The sequence below is a fragment of the Lolium perenne genome, chromosome 7, assembly GCF_019359855.2.
Source record: "Lolium perenne isolate Kyuss_39 chromosome 7, Kyuss_2.0, whole genome shotgun sequence".
NCBI lineage: Eukaryota > Viridiplantae > Streptophyta > Magnoliopsida > Poales > Poaceae > Lolium > Lolium perenne.
In genome coordinates, this window is record NC_067250.2 from 748108 (window position 1) to 766682 (window position 18575).

Consider the following 18575-nt stretch of genomic DNA (forward strand, 5'->3'; position numbering starts at 1 on the left):
AAAGGGGAAGGTCAGTGACCGGACAATTGTGTGACGTGTTTATTCCTTTTAATTTTCAGATAAGAGACAAAACATGTAGACTCTTAGCAATTAGCTTATTTCAACCACAGTAAAGTGTGTGTAAAATTTTAGACGATAGCATGTGGATAGTATCCCGACTCTTTGTTGTTGATAAAATATTTAAGTCTTAGTTTTATTTTTGAAGTCTTTGCTTCAGTTGAATGTGCGTGCATTGGTACGGCCTTTATTATTTTTGTTGATTTATTTTTAGGGTTTTCAAACAACATTATGTGTTTTCTTAGTTTTTTTTTGAAATGTTGAGACTACCTTTTTTTATTTTGACCAAAATTAATGAGTTAGTCTTTTAATTTGGTCATATAGAACATGTATAAAAAAAGAAACACAACTTATTTGATTGTGTATAACCCATTTTCATTTTTTATTTCACTTTCTTTCCTCAAAATTATAGCAACCGCAGAGCATGGAAAACAAAACTTTTGGCTTAAGTATTGACGGTTGCGCCAAGTGACTTATTAGTTGGAAACAAAATAAAATATATTGTTGCAGATAAGTACATATGTCAAACAATCGTAATACTGAATGGCTATTGAGATAAGGCCCGTGCTTTAGCAGTTCTACGTGCCCCGCGACGAGTGCTTCAACCACGTCAAGAAGGCCGACTTCACCTCCTACCTCCTTAAGGCAATCAGCGCCGGCATCCTCCCCCTCGCGACAAGATTGGGAGGAGACGAGCGTAGGCCGAAGGTCGGAGGCCCCACTCAAGGAGGCCGTCGGGGTGGCGGCAGCAGCAGCTGTGGCAGGGGCAGGGCATGCGGCGGCGGGCCGAGCGCGAGGTGCGGCAGGAGTTCCTGTTGTTGTTGCCTGCCGCGGCAGACAAACTACCAGAATTCCTGCCGTGGCAGCCTGCCGCGGCAGAGAAAACGCCGAATTCTCTGCCGCGGCAGAGGACCCCGCTGGGCGAGGCGGTGTCGAGGCGGGGGCACTCGAGGCCGGGGCTGGCGCACTTGGGGCCGGCGCTAGGGTGCGTGGGGCCAGTGCAAGAGCTCGCGTTGGCGGCACGGGCGGCGTGCCGAAGAGGTCGTCGAGTCCGCGCGCATCGAAGACAACATGTCACGAGACGAGTATTCTTCCAGTGACAGGGTTAAAGCAGCGGTAACTCAGATGGTTAGAGGGATACCCAAGAAAGACACATGCCATGGAACGAGCACTAAGCTTATGTGGAGCGGTGGACGCGATTTTAGGATAACAAAGACAACCGAAGACACGAAGATCAATGTATGAGGGAGGATGACCGTGGAGGCATGTGTACGGAACATGGGACTTTATGGTTGTACTAGGACAACGATTAAGCAGGTATGTGGCAGCAGCCAGAGCATCGGCCCAGAGAGGAGCTGGAATGTGAGCCTGGAACATAAGGGTGCGCATGTAGGGATTCATTGCATAAAAAACAAAAAATTTCCTACCGCGAACACGCAATCCAAGCCAAGATGCAATCTAGAAGACGGGAGCAACGAGGGGATGATCAAGACTAACCCTTGAAGATTTCCAAAGCCTATAAGAGTAGGCTCTTATTGCTGCGGTAGATGATCACTTGCCGCTTGCAAAAGCGCGTAGAAGATCTTGATCACGGTGCCACGATCGGGCAGCACCTCCGTACTCGGTCACACGTTCGGTGTTGATGAAGATGACGTCCTTCTCCCCGTTCCAGCGGGCAGCGGAAGTAGTAGCTCCTCCTTGAATCCGGCAGCACGACGGCGTGGTGGTGGTGGCGATGGAGAACTCCGGCGGAGCTTCGCTAAGCGTGCGGGAGAGGTGGAGGAGAGAGGGGGCGGCTAGGGTTTGGGAGAGGGGATGGCCGGCTCAAGGGGTGCGGCGAAGCTATGGCTCTGTGGTGGCTGTCCCCCTCCCCTATGCCCCTCATTATATAGGTGGAAGCCCCAAGAGTTGTAGTCCAAGTCTTCGAATAAGACCCAGACACCAAAACTTCCCAAAGGTGGGAAACCTACTCAAGGAGGGAGTCCTACCCAAGGTGGGACTCCCACCTTTTCCTTAGGTGGGGTGGCCGGCCACCTCAGGTGGAGCCCACCTGGGACTCTTCCCTTAGGGTTTGGCCGGCCAAGCTTGTGGAGTCCCTCCGGGACTCCACTTTCCATAGTGCCTTTCTTCCGGACTTTTCTAGAACCTTCTAGAACCTGCCATAAATGCACCGGATCATTTCCAAACTTGGAATATGACTTCCTATATATGAATCTTATTCTCCGGACCATTCCGGAACTCCTCGTGATGTCCGGGATCTCATCCGGGACTTCGAACAAAACTTCGAACTCCATTCCGTATTCAAGTTCTACCATTTCAACATCAAACCTTAAGTGTGTCACCCTACGGTTCGCGAACTATGCGGACATGGTTGAGTACTCTCTCCGACCAATAACCAATAGCGGGATCTGGAGATCCATAATGGCTCCCACATATTCAACGATGACTTCAGTGATCGAATGAACCATTCACATACGATACCAATTCCCGTTGTCACGCGATATTTTACTTGTCCGAGGTTTGATCATCGGTATCACTCTATACCTTGTTCAACCTCGTCTCCTGACAAGTACTCTTTACTCGTACCGTGGTATGTTGTCTCTTATGAACTTATTCATATGCTTGCAAGACATTTAGACGACATTCCACAGAGAGGGCCCAGAGTATATCTATCTGTCATCGGGATGGACAAATCCCACTGTTGATCCATATGCCTCAACTCATACTTTCCGGATACTTAATCCCATCTTTATAACCACCCATTTACGCAGTGGCGTTTGATGTAATCAAAGTACCTTTCCGGTATAAGTGATTTACATAATCTCATGGTCATAAGGACTAGGTAACTATGTATCGAAAGCTTATAGCAAATAACTTAATGACGTGATCTTATGCTACGCTTAATTGGGTGTGTCCATTATATCATTCACATAATGACATAACCTTGTTATTAATAACATCCAATGTTCATGATCATGAAACGATGATCATCTATTAATCAACAAGCTAGTTATACAAGAGGCTTACTAGGGACTCCTTGTTGTTCACATAACACACATGTATCAATGTTTCGGTTAATACAATTATAGCATGGTATGTAAACATTATCATAAACTTAAAGATATTATAATAACCATTTTATTATTGTCTCTTGGGCATATCTCCAACAGTTTCCCACTTGCACTAGAGTCAATAATCTAGTTTACATTTGTAAAGATATAACACCTTGGCCTTCCGGTGCTTTATCATGTTTTGCTCACGGGAGAGGTTTTAGTCAACGGATCTGACATGCTCAGAATCGTATGTATTTTGTAATTCATTTGCGTCTTAACGCATCACTCATTTCCAAATGAGTCGGCATTAAATATGTTTGGTCTTCTGGTGGAACCTTAATTCTGTGGTCTGAAATATGTAACTAATATTGTCACACACAATATAGCTTCAAAGTTCTGACTCTGTCGGAACTACACCAAGTTCTAAAAGAACATCTTGACTTAACATCCTTTGTCATTGTCAAAACAATGACATACTCTGCCTTCTTTTGTAGAATCCGTCACAATATTTAGAACTCTTCTAAATCTAGCATAGACAACTTCTAGCTCATTGTGCTACCTTTTAAACAACACTTAGTCTAATTTGAAATTGAAATTTTATTTTCATATGTGACAAAACAAATATCGGTGCAACACTTTACAGCGATTTGTTTGTCATTTCTTCATACAAAAACTATATATATATTCTTGGTTCTTCTTAAGTACTCAAGAATATTCTTACTGTTTTTCAATGATCATCACATGAATCATTCTGGTATATGCTCCTAACCTTTTAGAGCACAAGATATCTGATTATGTACATATTATTCATGATTTAAAATCACTCATGTGTTTTTACTCATCGAGTGTCAGATACACTCAAGTCTTGTTAAACCTTCACATGACAAGAACATTTTCTTAATATTTCTATATTGAACTACTTCAATATCCATTCTATGTACTTTGACTTAAACTTATTATGTGTTTCAATCTATCTTCATAGATCTTGACACTAAATTTGTTTCGGTCCATATCCTTTCATTGAAGTTAATTTCTCAATGAAACCTTTTTAATCAAGTATATAATTACATCATTTATAACCAACTATATGTCATCTACATAAAGTATTATAAATATGTCTCAGCGCTCCCACTTAATTTCTTGCAAATGCAAGCCTCTTCATCGTTTCTGATGAAATCAAAAACTCTTTGACTATTTCATCTGGTGAAGATTCCAACTCCGTGATACTCACTTCATCCAATTGAAGTTCGTACACCTATCTAGTATTCTACGGACTAGCAAAACAATTGGTTGTATCTTGTATACACCTTTACACACTTCTGTTAAGTAGTGTATTTTGCCATCCTACTAGCATATCTCATAAAAGAAATATGTAGTGATTACTAGAATAATCCAAATAGACTATAAGCATTGCTACAGAAGATCTAATCTTATTGTATTCAACTCTTTGAACTTTATCGCAAACAACTTTTCGACAAGTTGAGCTTCTTCAAGGATGTTTCATCCAAGTCCATTAATTTTATAGATCTATTTACTTTCAAAAAGTATTTATCTATCTTGGATTTCATGGCGTATAGCCATTTTAACGGAGTCAGGGCCCATCATAACTTCTTTGTTTGTAGTTGGTTTATCATTGTTCAAAATCAATGCTTTGTCCACAAATCATTTATTTGATCACAAAGTAAACCATACCTACAAGGTTCAATATGTACTTCGATCTCCATGGCTAAAACTCTTTGTAGTCATGGGAGCCATGATCGTCGTGGCCGCTTCCGGAACCAATTCCGATGCTACGCTATTCTGATCATTATGCTCAGGTTCATAAACCTTATCAAGTTCTATTGTCCTCCCACTCAAATACTTCGTTAGAAAACAATTTCTTGGAAATAAGAAACATTGACAAACACTTTTGTCTTTGTCTCGTGGGAAGAATTCCCAATCAAATTTCTGGGATAACCAATAAAGACATTTATCCGATTTTGGTTGTAAACTTATTTACTTATGCTATGCATACCAAAATTTTAAGAAAAGACTATCAGGGTTCATACCCATGCCATAACTCGTATGGTGTCATTTCAACGGATCATAATGATGCTCTATTCAGTGTAAAAGCGATAGTCTCTTAAGCATAATCTACAAAAAATATAATGGCGTCATTATTTTATCCCATCATTGACCCAACAAGGTTTGGATACATTTCTTGGATACATCATACTCACTATGATACTCCAAGAAACGTGAGTTGTAGAACAATTTCATAACTCTCTTAGATGTTCGCTAAAACTCGTAATTCAAATATTCCCACCATGATCCAATCATAGATATTTGACTTTTCTATTACGATGATTTCCATTTCATGCTGAAATTTATTTGAATCCATTCAAATGTTTCAAACTTCTTCCTTATCAAATATATCCACATATATATACTCAATTCATTGTTGGAAGTTTTCATGAAGTAGAAGAATCTCCCGCACACAACTATGCCCAGTGAACCACATACATCATCATGTATTTTTCCACTAAGTTTGTTGCCCGTTCAACTCTTGGCCTATGAACGGTATTTTAATCATTCTCTTTAGAAAAGATTTGCAAGCGCCAAATGATTCAAAAATCAAATGACTCAAAAAATCTATTTGCATGGAGTTCCTTCATGCGTTCCTTTCTAACATGACCTAAATGGCGGTTCCACAAATACGTGGAATTCAAATCATTTGCCTTATGGCATTTTAGCGTCAGTGTTATGTATGTGTGTTTCACCATTAAGATTTATAATAACTTATCCATCGTACATGGAGTAAAGTCATAATTTGAACAACTCATTGTTTTCATTTGCCTAGAGCAAAATAACAATTATTAAGTTCTTTATTATAAATTCTCAGGGCTAGATAGAATGCTAACGACGAACATAATAACACTTTATTTTCTTCCAGACGTGCATTCCTATCATATTCCTTGTCAGTCACTTAGGCCTTTGTATTCTTGTATTGCGTTGTTTTGTATGACACTTCATACCAACCAATATAGTACTAATACCCAAGAATTTTATTGTGTGACCTAACTAGGAATACAACCATAACATGTATATCATTTATATACACCTGAGCTAGACATTCTAGTCTTTTATTTCTTTCTGCCAATAATCTTTTGTAGTTTCTCTTTTAGCTTTCCTCATTATTCAGAAAAACACATCAACTTCAATAACTTCTCGGTTTGTTGGTCAAATACCAATAACCTTGAGGTTCTTACTTTGAAGTTGATCATCATATGACAAGTGTTCCGGATTTCACTATTAGTAACCTTGTAATATGATGAACAATTTCACTCATAATTTTATCCATTGTATCATGATGACTTTCTGAGATCATGTATGTTCATGCTAAGCTCATAAAGTTTAACCTTAGTATTCGCATGTGCAAACCTGGCTTGCACCCGTTGTATGCACACGTAGAATCTATAACACCCGATCATCACGTGATGCTTCGAAACGACGAGTCTTAGCAACGGTGCATACTAAGGACGATTACTTCATTGATATGCGAATATCGTTAGTGCCCCAATAGTTGGAGGATTGGGACGCCTTGCATCTTCAACCTTCGTACATTCCCATAAAACTTATGAGTTTATGTAGTCTCACCAAAATATATTCTATCATCTTGCAATAAGGTCTTAGATATCACATATATCTCATACCTTGATTATTTCTGAAAACTAAATTTTCAGCTCCTTACTTTTCAAACAGATTTGAACTTCAAGTTTCATGGAGACAAGATAACTTTAGGTACTAATTAAAACCATAGCTCATTGAATCAACAATATGAGGTTTACCAAAAAGTTTGCAATAGGACTTAATCAATTCTTGATTCTTTAACAATACGGTACCAATCCGTAAAGTTTCTTGTCAGATTTTAACAGTATTTCTATCTCAATAACAAGACTAGCGCATGGTAGAAAACGGATGCCAATACTACAAAAATTAATTCAACATACTACTCAGACTATGTTTATGATAATTAGTTCATGTTTTAATCTAATTACTAATGAACTCCCACTTAATACAACATCCCTCATAGTTGTTAAGTGGTACACGATCCAAATCCACTACACCAAAACCGATCATCACGTGAGATGATGTAGCTTCAATGGTGAACATCAACATGTTGATCATATCATCCATATGACTCGTGTTCAATCTTTCAGTTTCCGTTGTCCCGAGGCCATGTCTGTACATGCTAGGCTCGTCAAGCAAACCCAAGTATTCCGCGTGTGCAACATGGCTTACACCCATTGTATATGAACGTTGAATCTATCACATCCGATCATCACGAGATGCTTTGAAACGACGAACTTTGGCAACGGTGCATACGAGGGGAGAACACTTTATTATCTTGATATTAATGTGAGAGATCATCTTATAATGCTACCGCCGCGTTCTAAGCAAAATAAGATGCATAAAGGATTAACATCACATGCAATTCATATGTGATATGATATGGCCCTTTTTGTCTTTGCGCCTTCGATCTTCATCTCCAAAGCACGGACATGATCTCCATCATCAACGGGCATGGTCTCCATCATCGTCGGTGTAGCGTCAAGGTCCATGGCGCCGTCTTCATGGTTCTTCACCTCATGTAGCAACTATTACAACTACTTTGAAAAACTACTCAACATGAAAATTAAAGACAACCATAAGGCTCCTGCCGGTTGCCACAATACAATAATGATCATCTCATACATATTCATCATCACATTATGGCCATATCACATCACCAAACCCTGCAAAAACAAGTTAGACGTCTCTAATTTGGTTTGCATATTTTACGTGGTTTAGGGTTTTCGAGAGAGATCTAATCTACCTACGAACATGAACCACAACGGTGATACTAATGTGTTGGCGTCCGAAACCCACCGGCCAGCAACGGCTGGCAACACGTAGAGCCGGGAACAACTCAGAGCTGCGGCTGGCCCTAGTCCCTCGAGCGATGGCCCGCAAAGCCTCAGCACGCACGTCCGATGCTGGTGCAAGGGCGTGCCACCTGATCTATACCTGATCAGGAAGGTGATGGATTTGCTTCGCTTAGTTTCCTGCATGGCATACACGTAAACATTAAATACGAGCCTCGATCGGCTCTCAGGTTGTCCTGTGAATCGGCTCAGGGAGCCGATCCACCCATGGTTCGTATGAGGTCTACGATCACATGGTGGTCCTGCTTGATCGATATAAAGCTAAAACGACCTACGACGATTTAGGGTTTTCACCGCATAATCGGAACATCCTACGCGTGATTGAGCCTGGCAGCCACGCACGGTGATAATAAACCAGCCCTAGACAAGGCCTAAAAACCAACATGAAGTTGATCCACGGAACATCTTATCTAGGGCTAGCAAACTACACCCTACGTGCTACTGGATCCTTCAACCCGTTTGCAAGGCCTAACTACGCAGATATTAAACTAATCCTTGAAGAACAAGGAGCAATCATAACGGATCGGATCTACTAGATAATGATCAAGCAAGGTGCCGCCCTTACACCTAGGATAGGTGTAAGGGCGGCTAGACCTCTAAGGGTTGCATGGACGGAAGCATGTAACACGATAAAACAATGCTAACCCTAAACCATCTATGATAACTATGTTGCTCGCCATCAACAAGGCTTCAGCACGAGCAACGCATGAACAACGAATAAACGTGTACTGCCTAGATCGCAAGATGCGACCTAGGCAGCATGATGCTTACCCGGAAGAAACCCTCGAAACAAAGGGGTTGGCGATGCGCCTAGATTGGTTTGTGATGAACGTGATTGTTGTCTTTCTAAATAACCCTAGATACATATTTATAGTCCGTAGACTTTCTAACGTGGGAATAATCCCAACCGTGCACGAGCCAAATTCTATCTAACCAACACGTATCCTACTATATTTACAGATACAAGGGCAAACTAGCCCAAACTTCGTGTACAAGGCCGGTTCACGTATTTCTTCCATGTATATTCTTCAAGCCCAATCTTGATCGCGGCCCACCTCTGATCCAGTCAAATTCTGGTGATAACACATGCCCCCCTGGTTTTGGAATTGATAATTCCAAAATCACTCTGCTTTTTTGATGACCCACAAGTATAGGGGGTGTATCGTAGTATTTTTGATAAGTAAGAATGTCGATCCCAACGAGGAGCAGAAGGTGTTGACAAGCAGTTTCGATGAAGGATTCACTGTAAATGCTCACAGACAAGTATTCAGGGGGTTTAGATGTAACAGTTGAATGAAGTACGAGTAAATAAAGTGCAAGAGTAACAATTGCAGCGAGTGGCCCAATCCTTTTTAGCACAAAGGACAAGCCGGTTTGTTTACTTATAATGACCAAACGTTCTCGAGGACACACGGGATTTTAGTCTAGTGCTTTCGCTACATACGGCTAAATAATCTTCATTGTTATGATAAGTGTTGTGTGGGTGAACCTATGCTAATGCACCGCCCTTCCTAGGACTAATACATACTTGTGATTATACCCCTTGCAAGCATCCGCAACTACAAGAAAGTAATTAAGAATAAATCTAACCACAGCCTTAAACTCTGAGATCCTGCGATCCCTCCTGCATCGATATACCAACGGGGGTTTAGGTTTCTGTCACTTCGGCAACCCCGCAATTAGCAAACGAATACAAGATGCATTCCCCTAGGCCCATAAATGGTGAAGTGTCATGTAGTCGACGTTCACATGACACCACTAGAAGAATAACACCACAACTTAAATATCATACCATTGAATATTACTCAACCATAGTTCACTACTAACATTTAGACTTCACCCATGTCCTCAAGAACTAAACGAACTACTCACGAGACATCATATGGAACATGATCAGAGGTGATATGATGATGAATAACAATCTGAACATAAACTGGGTTCAATGGTTTCACTCAATAGCATCAACAACAAGTAGAGATCGATACCGGGAGAGTTTCCCCTATCAAACAATCAAGATCAAACCCAAATTGCTACGGTGATGATGGTGTCCAGCGGTGGAGACGGTGGTGATGATGGTGTAGATGATGATGATGGTGATGGAGATGATGTCCAGCTCGATGACGGTGACGATGGCGTCGATTTCCCCCTCCGGGAGGGAATTTCCCCGGCGGATTCCTGCCCGCCGGAGAGCTCTTTTCTCTCTGGTGTTCTCCGCCCCGCAGAGGCGGCTGTAACTCTTCGCGAGGTACCCTCTGTGGCTTAGGTTTTCGGGACGAAGGATTTCGCGAAGAAAAGGAGGCGAAAGGGGTCGTGGGCCCCCCAAACCACATGGCGGCGCGGCCAGGCCATGGGCCGTGCCGCCCTAGGGTGTGGGCCCACCCTGGGTCCTCCTGGCTCCTCCTTCTGGCTTCCTTCGTCATATTGAAAAATAGTATTTTTGGTATAATTTCCTTCCACAGTTGATCTTCCGAAATATTGCGTTCTGACGGTGCTTTTTCCAGCAGAATCCTGGCTCCGGTGCTTGATCCTCCAATAATGATGAAACATGCAAAATAGATGAAATAACATAAGTATTGTGTCCCAATATGAAATATATCAATGAATAACAGCAAATTATGATATAAAATAGTGATGCAAATTGGACGTATCAACTCCCCCCAAGCTTAGACTTCGCTTGTCCCCAAGCGAAACTGAACTCGATAGACAGGACCACATGTTTATGGAGTGAAGAGTCGATAAATAAAATACGGACAAGAAGCATCATATTCTTTCACACAAGACATTATAGTAAACAACCTCTTATAACTCAACTTGAAACAAGTATAAGGTAATCACAAGTAAAGGTGCATAAGAAATCATAATTGGTGATGGCAAACTTCGTTCTTGGTCAGAGAACAATTAACAGATTATATTTATCTCATTGAGCAGCGCTCTCATGTTAAAGTTTATAAGGCACAACTTGCATACTCAATCATAATGGTCTTTTCATAATCATTGATAACTTGCAAAGCTATATTCATTCAGATAAAACTTGTACTAAACAAGGAAGAATAAAAGACATGATGAAGCAAATCACAGTATAATGGTTTGATCACAACTACTCAAATGCTTGCTTGAGATGGAGGGAAATAGGTTTACTGACTCAACATAAAGTAAAAGACAGGCCCTTCGCAGAGGGAAGCAGGGATTAAATCATGTGCTAGAGCTTTTTCAGTTTTTGCAATCATATAAAGAGAATTAAAGTAACATTTTGAGAGGTGTTTGTTGTTGTCAACGACTGGTAGCGGGTACTCTAACCCCCTTGCCAAACAACCTCCAAAGAGCGGCTCCCATATTATTTTCATTTTACTTGGCACTCCTTCCAACCTTTTCTTTCACAAACCATGGCTAACCGAATCCTCGGGTGCCTGCCAACAATCTCATACCATGAAGGAGTGCCTTTTTATTTTGGTTTTATTATGATGATGACATTCCCCCCAACCTTTGCTTACACAAGCCATGGCTAACCGAATCCTTCGGGTGCCATCCATCAATCACATACCATGGAGGAGTGTCTATTTAGTTTAATTAATTTGGGACTGGGAATCCCATTGCCAGCTCTTTTTGCAAAATTATTGGATAAGCGGATGAAGCCACTAGTCCATTGGTGGAAGTTGCCCAACAAGATTGAAAGATAAAACACCACATACTTCCTCATGAGCTATGAAACATCGACACAAATAAGAGATACTAAGTTTTGAATTGTTTAAAGGTAGCACATGAAGTATTTACTTGGAATGGCGGAAAATACCATGTAGTAGGTAGGTATGGTGGACACAAATGACATAGGTTTGGGTTAAGGTTTGGATGCACGAGAAGTATTCCCTCTCAGTACAGGTCTTTGGCTAGCAAGGTTAATTAGCAAGCATAAGAGTCGAGGGAAACAAACAAATATACATATGATAGAAACAATCATGCATCTTCCTTGTAAGCACAAACAATTTTAACTTCAGAATAATAAGCTATGAGCTAACAAGAAAGACAATGAAACATCTACATGTATTTCTCTTTTCTACTTAAACCTCAAAGTGTTGTTGCTATTGACCAATGCTAAGTTTGCCAAAACCAAATAGATTTATTCAATGCTCCCAAAGTGATACCAATACTAACAACAAGGTAAATCATATGATAGAGATTGCAAACTAGAATAAGATGTGCAATATGTAAATGATAAGACTTCTCATTAATATTCCATAACGATAACTCACACCAAGGGATACATAGATAACCAACTAAAGGAGAGATACTTCCAACTGCAACCCATCTTATATGATAACTTCCCTACTCATGATATGACACTACTTGACAATAAAAGTAAAAGGTAGTGATAATGTGATACCGCGGCACTCCCCCAAGCTTGGAACAAACCAAGGGGATGCCAATACCGATGATGAATTACTCCTTTGGCGATGGTGGTGATGAATTCCTGACAAGCTTCTCAATAAGCTCCTGAAGCTCGTCAATCCTGTATATGAGATTGCGAATCATCTCTGAATTGTGCTCGACGCGGTTAAAGAGTCTGTCTGACGGCGAGTCCCAGCTCTTTGAGTTATTTCCCCACTCTTCAGCCTCAGGCTCCTTCTCTCTGCGAGTTGTTAGAGCGATCTATATCCCACTGGCTAGGCAATGCTGCCTTGGGAGTCCCTTCAATTTGATTATTGAAAATTAGATTGTGGAAGGGGTGATGAGTGCCTGATAGAGATGTTTTCGAAGCTAGGTAATGATGTGGAACCCCTCCTCCAGTGCGAATTCTTGCGCTCTTGTTTGCACTAAAAGGGTTGTCCACCACCTTGATGCTTGCGATAGTAGCACGCGGGTGTGTGCGCGAATCTTCCTCCACCTCTTCTTCATCCTCTTCCTTGACGTCCTTGTCTTTGGAGACCATGGTGCTTCTAAACTGAAAACAGATCCTGGCAGAAACAGCTCGAAACAAAACACGTCGAGAAAGCGATATACGGACCTCCAGGGGTCCGGGGGATTATATAGCAAAAATTTTCACGACAAACGGAAAGTACCAGATCGAACCAGAGTCGGAAAGGGGCGACGGGGCGGCCAAACCATAGGGCGGCGCGGGCCCTGGCTTGGCCGCGCCGGCCTATGGTGGCGCCCCCTCGTGCGTCCTTTCCACTCCGTTTCGAACTCGTAATTTTTCATATTTTCCAAAAACAGCAAAAATATTGTTCGAAAAGTAAATCGCGTACTTTTCATTACCAGTACTGTTACCTATTCAAAGTCGAGTTCTGGCGGACTGTCAATTTGTCCTTTAATGAAAGCCTCCGGTGTTTCCACTTGAATAATATCAACATCAACATTATAAGAATCACCCGAGATATAATGCTTGAGTCTTTGTCCATTCACCACTTGCGTAGCATTGCCTTGGAGAGAGCTAATTTTGATTGCTCCTGAACGATACACCTCCTCGACAACATACGGTCCTTCCCATTTCGAGAGTAATTTCCCTGCAAAGAATCTGAGACGAGACCGATACAATAGGACTTTATCCCCAATATTAAATTCTCTTTTGATGATCCTTCTATCATGCCATTTTTTAACTTTCTCTTTAAAGAGTTTAGCATTTTCATAAGCCTCACTTCTCCATTCATCTAGAGAACTTAATTGCAACAACCTCTTATCACCGGCAAGTTTAGGATCTTTATTTAATTCTCTAACAGCCCAATAAGCTTTGTGCTCTAGTTCTAAAGGTAAATGACAAGCTTTCCCATAAACCATTTTATAAGGTGATGATGACCCACAAGTATAGGGGATCGCGATAGTCTTCGAGGGTAGTATAACCCAATTTATTGATTCGACACAAGGGGAGGTAAAGAATACTTATAAGCCTTAACAACTGAGTTGTCAATTCAGCTGCACCTGGAAAAGCACTAGCAACAGGGGTGATGTGAAAGTAGCAGTAATATGAGAGCAATAGTAACAAGAATACAAAGAGCAGTAATAGCAATATGAGAGCAATGGCACGAGAAGATAGTTGATACTACTTCCAATGACATGTAGAACAAGTATATGATGATGAGAGATGGACCGGGGTTCCCAGCGATCTACACTAGTGGTAACTCTCCAATAACAAGTGTTGGGTGAACAAATTACAGTTGGGCAATTGATAGGAATCAAAGCATTAAGAAAGAACATCAGGCTTATTAATTATGTAGGCATGTTTTCCGTATATAGTCGTACGTGCTCGCAATGAGAAACTTGCACAACATCTTTTGTCCTACCAGCCGGTGGCAGCCGGGCCTCAAGGGAAACTACTGGATATTAAGGTACTCCTTTTAATAGAGTACCGGAGCAAAGCATTAACACTCCGTGAAAACATGTGATCCTCACATCACTACCATCCCCTCCGGTTGTCCCGATTTCTGTCACTTCGGGGCCATTGGTTCCGGACAGTGACATGTGCATACAACTTGTAGATACAATCTAAGCAACAATATAGAGCTTAAATCTAAGATCATGCCACTCGGGCCCTAGTGACAAGCATTAAGCATAACAAGATTGCAGCAACAATAACTTCACAAACTTTATAGATAGACTAATCATAATGTATCATCCATCGGATCCCAACAAACACAACACCGATTACATCAGATGAATCTCAATCATGTAAGGCAGCTCATGAGACCATTGTATTGAAGTACATGGGGGAGAGTATACCGACATAGCTACTGCTAGAACCCGTAGTCCATGGGGGAACTACTCACGGAGCATGATGGAGGCGGTGGCGTTGATGGAGATGGCTTCCGGGGGCACTTCCCCGTTCCGGCAGGGTGCCGGAACAGAGTTCTGTCCCCCGAATTGGAGTTTCGCGATGGCGGCGGCGCCCCTGGAGTCTTTCTGGAGTTTCGTCAATTGGTACGGTGTTTTTAGGTCGAAAGGACTTTTATAGGCGAAGAGGCGGCGCAGGGGGGGCACCTGGGGGCTCCACACCATAGGGTGGCGCGGGCCCAGGCCAGGCCGCGCCGCCCTATGGTCTGGTGGCCCTCTAGCCCCTCTCCGACTCTTCTTCGGTGTTCTGGAGCCTTCCGGGAAAAATAGGAGGTTTGGCGTTGATTTCGTCCAATTCCGAGAATATTGCCCGAACAGCCTTTCTGGAACCAAAACAGCAGAAAACAGGAACTGGCACTGTGGCATCTTGTTAATAGGTTAGTTCCGGAAAATGCATGAAATCATCATAAAGTGCAAGCAAAACATGTAAGTATTGTCATAAAACAAGCATGGAACATCAGAAATTATGGATACGTCGGGGACGTATCAGCATCCCCAAGCTTAGTTCCTGCTCATCCCGAGCAGGTAAACAATAAAAAGAATAATTTCTGTAGTGACATGCTACTTACATAACCTTGATCATACTATTACAAAGCATATGAAATGAATGAAGTGACTCAAGGCAATGATCTATAGTTGCTAACAAGTAGATAACATATAGCAAAACTTTTCATGGAGAGTACTTTCAAGACAAGCATCAAAATTCTTGCATAAGAGTTAACTCATAAAGCAATAAATTCAAAGTAAAGGCATCGAAGCAACACAAAGGAAGATATAAGTTTCAGCGGTTGCTTTCAACTTTCAACATGCATATCTCATGGATAATTGTCAACACAAAGTAATATGATGAATGCAAATATGCAAGTATGTAAGAATCAATGCACAGTTAACACAAGTGTTTGCTTCTAAGGTGGGAGGAAATGGGTAAACTGACTCAACATAAAGTAAAAGAATGGTCCTTCAAAGAGGAAAGCATCGATTGCTATATTTGTGCTAGAGCTTTGGTTTTGAAAACATATAGAGAGCATAAAAGTAAAATTTTGAGAGGTGTTTGTTGTTGTCAATGAATGGTAATGGGTACACTAACTACCTCGCCAACCGGACTTTCAAGAGCGGCTCCCATGAATTATTGCATATTTATTTTTGGGTGGCACTCCTTCCAACCTTTCTTTCACAAACCATGGCTAACCGAATCCTCGGGTGCCTGCCAACAATCTCATACCATGAAGGAGTGCCTTTTTATTTTAGTTTTATTATGATGATGACACTCCCCCCAACCTTTGCTTACACAAGCCATGGCTAACCGAATCCTTCGGGTGCCGTCCAACAATCACAAACCATGGAGGAGTGTCTAATTTTGTTAATTAATTCGGGACTGGGAATCCCATTGCCAGCTCTTTTTGCAAAATTATTGGATAAGCGGATGTGCCACTAGTCCATATGAGAGTCCGTCAAAAGTAAATGACAAGGTTGAAAGCTAAACACCACATACTTCCTCATGAGCTATAAAACATTGACACAAATCAGAGGTGATAAATTTTGAATTGTTTAAAGGTAGCACTCAAGCAATTTACTTTGGAATGGCAGGAAATACCACATAGTAGGTAGGTATGGTGGACACAATTGGCATAGTGGTTGGCTCAAGGATTTTGGATGCATGAGAAGTATTCCCTCTCAATACAAGGTTTAGGCTAGCAAGGTTGTTTGAAGCAAACACAAGTATGAACCGGTACAGCAAAACTTACATAAGAACATATTGCAAGCATTATAATACTCTACACTGTCTTCCTTGTTGCTCAAACACTTTTACTAGAAAATATCTAGACCTTAAGAGAGATCAATTACGCAAACCAATTTTAACAAGCTCTACAATAGTTCTCCACTAATAGGTTTAAACTACATGCAAAAACTTATGATCTACTTGAGAGCTCAAAACAATTGCCAAGTATCAAATTATCCAAGACATATGAGGCATTTTCTTTTTCCAACCAAAAGTATTGTAGCTTCCAACTTTTATCATTGAACATTAAAAGTAAAACGAAGAACAAGTGTTCATATGAAAAAGCGGAGCGTGTATCTCTCCCAATCAAGGATTGCTAGGATCCGATCTTATTCAAACAAACAAAACAAAAATAAACACACAGACGCTCCAAGTAAAGCACATAAGATGTGACTGAATAAAAATATAGTTTCAGGGGAGGAACCTGATAAGTTGATGAAGAAGGGAATGCCTTGGGCATCCCCAAGCTTAGACGCTTGAGTCTTCTTGAAATATGCAGGGATGAACCACGGGGGCATCCCCAAGCTTAGACTTTTCACTCTTCTTGATCATATATCATCCTCCTCTCTTGACCCTTGAAAACTTCCTTCACAACAAACTTCTCATAAACTTCATTAGAGGGGTTAGTACTCAAAAAATTTGAATCCACCTTGGTCCTGTAGTGGCACATTGCAAGAACTCAATAAAACATTAGCTACAGCTCTCTATGTCTAGAAAAGCTCGCTTAAAGTCCACAAGAGACAATGCAAAAAACAGAGACAGAATCTGCCAAAACAGAACAGCCAGTAAAGACGAATTTTAATAAAATACTTCCGTTGCTCAAATCAGAAAACTCAAAACTAATGAAAGTTGCGTACATATCTGAGGAACACGCACGTAAATTGGCATAATTTTCTGAGTTTCCTACAGAGAGTTGGACCAAGATTCGTGACAGATAGAAATCTGTTTCTGCGCAGAAATCCAAATATAGTATCAACCTTCGATTAGAGGCTTCACTTGGCACCACAAAACACAAAACTAAGATAAGGAGAGGTTGCTACAGTAGTAAACAACTTCCAAGACACAAATATAAGACAAAGTACTGTAGCAAAATAACACATGGGTTATCTCCCAAGAAGTTGCTTTCTTTATAGCCATTAAGATGGGCTCAGCAGTTTTGATGATGCACTCGCAAGAAATAGTATTTGAAGCAAAAGAGAGCATCAAGAGGCAAATTCAAAACACATTTAAGCCTAACATGCTTCCTATGCAAAGGAATCTTGTAAATAAACAAGTTCATGAAAAGCAAAGTAACAAGCATAGGAAGATAGAATAAGTATAACTTCAAAATTTTAAGCATATAGAGAGGCGTATTAGTACTATGCAAATTTCTACAACCATGTTTTCCTCTCTCATAATAATTTTCAGTAGCTTCATGAACAAACTCAACAATATAGCTATCACATGCAGCATACTTTTCATGATCCACAAACATATAATTTTTATCAAGTTCAAGAATAGTGGATTTAATGCTTTCAAACTTACTTTTATTAATAATATAACAAGGTAGTTGATCATTCTCAAGAGATATGGGACTCATAGAATAAGTCAAGAACTCTCCAATCCCATTTTCATTAGTAGCACAATTAATATTATCAAGTAACATAGGACCATCATCTAGAGATTTATCATAAACATTTGCCAAGCAAAATTCTTTAGTACCATGCATTTCGACATCAGGCACAAACAAAGCATTATCATAAGATTTATCAAAGTAGCATGGATTATCATAAATAACAGTAGCATAATTATTCTCACAAGTATTACTCATAGGTACTATTTCAAGAGAATCCACAGGAACATAACATTCAACCTCTTCCAGTAAGCATGGAGGACAATCAAATAGTGTAAGGGATAAAGAGT